The following is a 7746-nucleotide window of genomic DNA, read 5'->3' on the forward strand; positions in this document are numbered from 1 at the left end:
TCCACCTCACTTAGCTCTTCTTCTGGAGAATTCTCTGGTTCTTTCATTTGGGGTTTGTTTTTTTGTCTCCCCATTTTGGCTGCCTGTTTGGGTTTATGACTATGTATTAGGTAGATAGTCACAAACTATCTACCTAATGCTATGCCTCCTAATGTCTAGTGCAGGACAATGTCAAACACTGTTTATGACTAATTATATCAGGCAAAGACTCAGAGCCTCCAGAGACCACCTCTGCCTGCAGACTGATTGGATTCAGTCTTGAGTCGCCTCACGTAATCATCCACAGGTAGGGTGAGATGTTTTCCAACAGGTTGGAGCAATTGCTTCTGCCTGGAGGCTAATTGTTATTCTCAGTCTCTTAATAGGCCTCAGAAACTCCAAGGGGTTTTCCAATAGTGTGGGTCAACTGTCTTCTCCCCAGGCAAAAACTGCCTGTATAGCAAAGGTCTGCCTGAGAAAGATGTCCTCCGCAGCATGAGGGAATGACTCAGCATAGGAAAACGGGGTGTCTGCCTTCTGAGCTCTAACCCTAGAGCCTCCAAACCTTGTTTGTGCTCACACAGCCCCAGTCCACTTTACCCTCCCTCTGCTGGAGCCCAAGGTGAATAGCTGTACATGACATTTTGTGCATTGGCCCTTTAAGAGGGTGCCTACCTTTCTAGCCACCTCTCCCATCAGACATCAACCCTGCTACTTTTCACAGCTAGATGTTATGTGGGCACTTTTCTCAGTTCTGGTGCTCTCTGATGGAGGGGGGCCCATCTTGGGGTTTTAACCCTAGAGTTCTCAGTGGCAACCCCCACAGCTGAGATATCTCTCTGGAACTTCAGCTGCTGTCTGTGGGAGTCCAGCCAGCCCATTTGCACCTCTGCCCTTCCTACCGGTCTCTATGCTGTCTCCACTTTCTGTCCTCAGTTATCAGGGTTCTCTCCAGCTAGTCTTCAGTTGATTATTCAGTCTTTTTTTTTTTTTTTTTATATATTTTAGTTGTAATTCCAATTTGGTCCTGGGATAATATCTGTGTAGCATCCATTTACTCTGCTTTCATTTTTTAACCCCTCATGTTGACTTTTAAACAAAATCAAGACAAAACCTTCAACTTAAAATATAATAAAATTTTGTAAAATTTCAGAATTTTTAACATAAGTGATTTCTTTCAACAGAAGCCATAATCTAGTACTCAGGTGTATTTCTTTCTTTTTTTATAAAATATATATATTTTTTATTTTAGAGAGGAAGGGAGAGGGAGAGAGAGATAGAAACATCAATGATGACAGAGAATCATTGACTGGCTGCCTCCTCTAATGCCCACTACTGGGGATCGAGCCTGCAACCCTGGAATGTGCCCAAACTGTGCCTCAAACTCTGACCTCCTGGTTCATAGATCAACACTCAACCACCGAGCCACACTGGCTGGGCTCAGGTGTATTTCTCTGGTGATCAGCTCTTTATCATTTTAGGTCAAAGTTGGACTATCTAAGACTAGTGAAATTCAGTCTCACAACCATTAACATCTTTACAAATGATAGTCTCTGTAGTGAGGTCAGCACTCTCCAGTCACCAAAGTCCTTACCACTCTCTACTGCCTGCCCTTCAGCTTTCGTTGGCAGTTTCCTGCTTGTTCCTCCAAAGCATTTCCGTTGCAACTTCTGTCTTAGATGACATTGATGTCTCACCTCTTTTGCTCCTCTGATGTGATGAAAGCATTGAATCAAGAAACTAACAGGGAAGTCCTGCCATAGATTTCACCTCATGGCCTGTCTTGTTTTCAGAGTGTGAGCACAAGGAGACAAAATACTGGAAGAAGCTCACCTCTCATCACCCCAGGGATGCAAGTTAAAATAAGATATCTTTATGCTTCAAATCTCTAAAGTTTGAGTAAGTATAAAAATTGATGATATTTACGGTTGGTGAAAGTGTGAAGAAATAGGTTCTCTTGTTTGCTTTCATAAATTGATGTCATTTTTTGGTCCAGCTATTGGGAAATGTTCACCATTTTGATTATATAGTTTGTCCCAAAAATGTGTACACACACTTTGAATGATTATAAAGGCAGTGTTTATTAAAATACATTTCATTTTCAAAATTGGGCTATCAGCTGTTAAAGTATGTATACATTTTTTGGGGGACACCCTGTATATATTTCACATATTCAAATATTTTTATTGTTACTGTTTGTGGTAGGAAACTTAAAAATAACCTAAATGTTGATCACTTGGGAAATGTTTAATCACAGTACTATGTATACAAACAAAGTTGCCTAGCATTTACGGCTGAGTCAAAAAGCAAAATCTAGAACAATGTGCATAGTATGATCTCATTAAAAGCCAGAATACTGGTAAAATAAAAGTACTGCATCTATATATTTTGATGAATGGAAATCAGTATATATATATAATCTAGAAGCATATGTCACAAACTATAACAGTTCTCTGTAGTCATGAGAAAGAATGGGCTAAGTTGGAGACACTAACTTCATGTTCTTTTCCATTAATCAGCATTTTTTATTTAAACAAAAATTTTAATAAACATTTTATATAAACTCACATAGTTCCTAGCCCCCAAATATATGAAGGTATCAATAAAAAGTTTTCTTTCATCTATGTCTACACCCAACCCACGTAACAGCTACTGTAAGTTTCTTAGGCATTCTTCTATCATTTCTTTTCTCTTTTTTGCTTAAGCAACTGAAATTTATTTTGTTACAGTTCTGGAAGCTGGAAGTCCAAGATTAGATGTTGGTAGGGTTGGTGTCCTCTGAGGCCTCTCTTTTTGGCTTGCAGATGGCCACCTTCTTGCTGCCTTTTTCACAGGTTCATCCTTCTATGCACAAATCTTCTATACTTTCTTTATGTTTCTACGAACAAATATAAATATAGATTCTTATTCTCTCCTTTTCTTTCCACAAAATATAGCATGTTATATCCTGCTTAACACAGGTTTTTTTCCCCCTATTCAACAATATACACTTTTGTACTGTTTGATAAAAATATTTACAATAAATCCTATTCCTTTGAAATTAAAATATATGACAGATGTTGGCCCTTGGCGAATGGGTGAGGATTGAAGCTATGGCGAGGGATTGCTCATCTCTCACAAAGATGGCAAAGTCACTTTAGCAGTTGAAACTCTAGACAATATTTCTAAAATTGAGACAAAAATAGTTATTTCAAGTAAAGAAGCATTTATCAATCAATCATGAATTCGCCCGCTGAGCACTGAGCTTGCTCTGCTTAGAAATGTAGTTCCACATCTCTAGATAGTCACTGTCTTCTTGTCTTGAAATACTTCTATGAAAGCACCCAGTGTTCTTTCTTCACATGTCTGTTCTAAGCACTTCTCTGCTGTGAGAAAGCAGTTTACATGGCTCAGAATCAGAGCTGCGGCAGAGTGGCCATAACGCAGCTTTCCAGCTGTGAGAACTTAGGCAGGTAATGTCATTCCCTAAGCCTGTTTCATGATTGAGGAAATGGGGTAATACTAATAATTCCTTCATAGGATTGTTGTGAAGATTAAATGAGATGATATAAGGAAAGCATTAGCACACAGTAGGGATGCTTTATTGTGAAATCAAAGGCAAAATCCTTTCAGAGGTCTTGCTTAATTCAGAAAATATTTATTTGAGGATTTGAGACTAAGGTTATTTCCACTTATGTCTTTACTTCCTATGAGAAAGGTTACCAACTGGGTGATGTGAGCCATAAAACATATATGTTTAAAACCAAGAAAAAAATAATTAATTAACATTATCAACTTATGCTCCCAGACTGATAAAAGTAAAGAGACATGTCCTAAGACTACACCCACAGGCCCTAAAATACAACCCTTTGTCTCGTATGTTTGACCTCTCATGATACAGATAAGACCATATTTTAAATTACAGATAACTTTACTTGCCTTTTAGACTTTAGGAGATTATTTGAGGTGTGCTAAGATGGCTCAAGTTTTCTTTTTTCAAACACAAGCAAAGTTTATTTATAAAGTCACAGAGGTAAAAGAAGGCAGCCATGAAGAAGTGAGCCAGCTAGGCTACCTTGACTCAGGAAGCAAGTTACAGAGGTAAAAGAAGGGCTCTTGGAGCTTAGGCAAAAGATAGCAAAGGTATGCGCCTTGAGGGAAGAAAAGGGGAAGGAAAGGCACAGACTCTTCTCTGGTGAGAGATCTCAGAACAGTGGTTGCCTCAGGGGAAGTATTAGCAGGAACAGGCGTGAGGGATCTTCCTAGGATGAAGAGAATTTCTATATGTTGATTTGGGGGATAGATAGGGTGGATACATGTGTCAGAATATACACTTAAGATATGCTAATTTTATTCCATGTAAATCATATCTATCTCAATAGGAACGTTGTTAGCATAAACATGTCAGAGATCAAGGCAAAAAAAATAATATTGAGAAGATTTATTCCTTTTCTCTGGGGTAAAGAAAGCATCTGTAGGAAGTTGCCAAGAATCTATTGACCCTACTGCAATGTTCAAAGTAAGACTCATAAATAACTGTGCTTATTGATGCTGGTAGAGGTGAGGGGGTGAGAGTCATCTTCCCTCTGAAAAGCCGCTGGAAAAGGGAAGGTTGACCTTTGACCTGTCCCTGCAGCCTGGGCTCATCCACAGGCAGATGGGCAGCTGCTCCCACGGAAGGAAGCCCTCTGAGCTCAGGATGAGCTGAATGCAGGACCCCGAGAAGCCTCTTCACCAGTCTGAGCCTTCCTTTCTTTTTCTCTACACTATTCTGAACTGCTCAGCTGACATAGGATTTCAACAGCATTCTTTCATCTTTCATGCTGCAGGAGAGCAATTTGTTATTGAGTGCACGCTTCCTTTGTAAGGCGATACATTTTCCCCTGGGCCTTAGTCCCTGTTCCTAAAGAGGAGTTTGAGAGCCTCTCCCAGGAAGGCTGAGATGCGCATAACTGCCAGGAAGAGAAGAGGGGGGAATGCGGGAACCGGAACCAGAATTTCCCTCAAAGGACTGAAAAGTCTTTTTTCTTCTGTAGTATATACCGTTTCTGTTCGGAAAGTTTTTTAGCCTGTCCTGCTGTGAGGACCTTGTCTCTACTAAACTATAAGCCCAAGTCATTCCATCTATAATAATAAAAGCATAATATGCTAATTAGACCGGACGTCCTTCCAGAGGACCTTCCGGACGAAGCCGGGGCTGTAAGGGAAGCCTGGGTCCCGGGTGCCAGAGGGAAGCCAGTGCCTGCAGCCGGGGGAAGGAAGGCCTACTCTTGTGTGAATTTCGTGCATCGGGCCTCTAGTACAAAATAAAAACCCAGAACAGTGGAGCATTTACAGCATGTTTATGTCTCTGAGGAAATATTTCTTTAAAAATTATTACTTCAGTCAAACTTATTTAGGGTAGTTATCTGGTCCATTATGTCAAATTTTGGAGATTATGAGTCCTTTAAATAATTATTTCCCCCTAAGATTAGATTTAAAAAAAAATGCCGTATCCAAAAATCTGATATTGGAAGTTGTTTCCTCCATTTAAACCATTAATGTGCAGTTGGATTAAATATTATTTGTTAGTTAGGAAGTGAAAACTTTAGAGATGCCTAGTTTAGTTCCTTTCTCATCTTTGCCTAGTAAATCATTAATCATATCTCTTTTATTTTATTGATTTTAGAGAGAGGACAAAAGAGAGAGAAACATTGATTTGTTGTTGTACTTATTTATGCATTAATTGGTTGATTCTTGTATGTGTCCTGACTGGGAATTGAACCAGAAAGCTTGGCATAGTGGGAGGATGCCCTAACCAACTGAGCTACCTGGCCAGGCCAATACTACATCTATCTATCTATCTATCTATCTATCTATCTATCTATCTATCTATCATCTATCATCATCTATCTATTATCTACCTACCTACCTACCTACCTACCTATCTAATCCACCTATCATCTATCTATTTTCTGTAGGGGAACTCATTTATTTCATGCCAGGGTCCCCGTGGGTGACAGGTTCACCATGGGCACTGATGATGATGCTAATTGGCAGCAGTAACAGTGTGTTGAAAAGGCCGCGGGTTGCTGGTGAAATGGTCCAGTCAGGGCGACCCTAAGAAGGTCGGCGGGTGGCCATGCCAGAGCCCGGGGCATGACGCTGGGATACGGCCCTGGGTCTCACACAGAAGACTGTCCACCGTGGGCGCTGCAGAAGCCAGTGGGGTCACAGCGCCCGTGCCGTCTCCAGCAGCGAGCTCTCCACAGCACCTGCTGTCTCTCCGCAGGTAGGGCTGGCGCAGCCTCGGGGACAGGCAGGCAGGGTGAGTCCGCGGGTGTGCAGCGTAGTCGGCGGTGTAGGGGACTCGCGCCTACATGGTTGTGAAACAAGGGGGAGGAGGGGCGTTGACTATCCTGCCCATAATGGTAATTTTTCCAGCTTCACACACTCCCTTGGCAGTGGAAGACAGCCTTTCCCTTTCCACCTGTGTTTGGTCAAACCCTCTAAGGAAGCCCGCGGCTCCTGGCACAGCACCTCCAGTTCCCTTCTGTACTCCGGAGGCCTCGCTCTGCATTTTCATCACAAGCCGGCTGCCCCTCTCTGACTCTCTTGTCTTTACTCAGTAAACGGATTTTCGTGCTGCCATGTTATTTGCAGTAGCAAAGCCTGCATCACGGATGTGGAGGATGGGATTGGTGGTTGCCACAGGCAGGGAGTGGGGAGTGGGGTAAATGGATGATGGGGGTCATAAGGTAAACAATTAATTAAAAAAAAAGCTCTAAGGAGAAAAGTGCTGATTCTCTTTTTATTTTATCCCCTGTTCCACTTTTAGCCTAAATTCCAACTTTAGGCTGGGGTAGAGAATTTAGTGTCCAACCCTGCAAGTAAAAAGATAAACAGAATCTAAAATATCTCCAATTACTTGTACACAGAAAGGGTCTTTTTTTTAAACAAGGTTTACATTTTTTTTTTCTGTCTCCAGATAGACTAGAACATAAACATTTCTTTGTAAAGAATCGAGGAAGGCTGAGAGGATGGGTAGGAAATGACATCCGGATAAACAGTTATCCAAGATTCTGCACATGACCTGCTAAAATTTGGACTTTAAAATTCTTTATGAAAACCTTTCTCATTGTATTTTGATGGTAATACCTATAGTTATTATTGTAGTAGTTTGCTAAAACAGCTATCCATTTATGAATGAGATAAAAGACAAAATAGGAATAGATGATATAATTGACTTACATCCTTATATTTTTCTCCCTACTGTATCTATATGGAAACTGTATATGCTTTAGTAGACCCTGTCAACATAAGAACATTCAAACCTGTAGAAAATTTTATGATTTTTTTAGAGTTTATTTGAGCTAGAGGACATGCCTGGAAGCCAGATCAAGGGACTGAGAAAATGCTCTCTTGAGAGTGGTCTAGAGCAGTGGTTCTCAACCTTGTCTGCACATTAGATTCACCGGGGAATCTTTTTAAAATCCTGATTTCTGGGCCTCCTCCTCCGGAAATTCTGTTTCTTTGTGACTAATGTTGTGTCCCCACCCCATAACAAAGAAACAGAATTTCCGGAGGATGAGGCCCAGAAATCAGGATTTTTATAAAGATTCCCAGGTGATTCTAATGTGCAGCCAAGGTTGAGAACCACTGGGCTAGGGCTTGGTTCAGTATTTGATTCATTTACTTTTAAATATATTTCCTGAGAAAAATAAATGTAGACATCATGGGTTTCAAGAAAGTCTCTATTAGATGAATTAGGGTACATTAGAATAGTAAAATTGTATGTTGCCCTATAAC

The 7746-nt window shown here is 40.7% G+C and overlaps 1 long non-coding RNA gene across 2 annotated transcripts in view; it reads right to left on the bottom strand.

Moving 5' to 3' along the window:
* Positions 1-2137: 2137 nt before the first annotated feature.
* LOC106699419 overlaps positions 2138-7746 on the bottom strand; it is a 15102-nt gene continuing 9493 nt past the window's right edge. The window contains exon 4 of one of the 2 annotated variants that reach the window (XR_002826124.1): positions 2138-2857. This is a non-coding gene — a long non-coding RNA (uncharacterized LOC106699419). Of the gene's footprint in view, positions 2858-6734; positions 6822-7746 lie in introns of those variants that run through there. The other variant, XR_001351017.2, reaches the window with a different exon arrangement.

Source organism: Myotis lucifugus, unplaced genomic scaffold (assembly GCF_000147115.1).
Source record: "Myotis lucifugus unplaced genomic scaffold, Myoluc2.0 scaffold_398, whole genome shotgun sequence".
NCBI classification, from domain to species: domain Eukaryota; kingdom Metazoa; phylum Chordata; class Mammalia; order Chiroptera; family Vespertilionidae; genus Myotis; species Myotis lucifugus.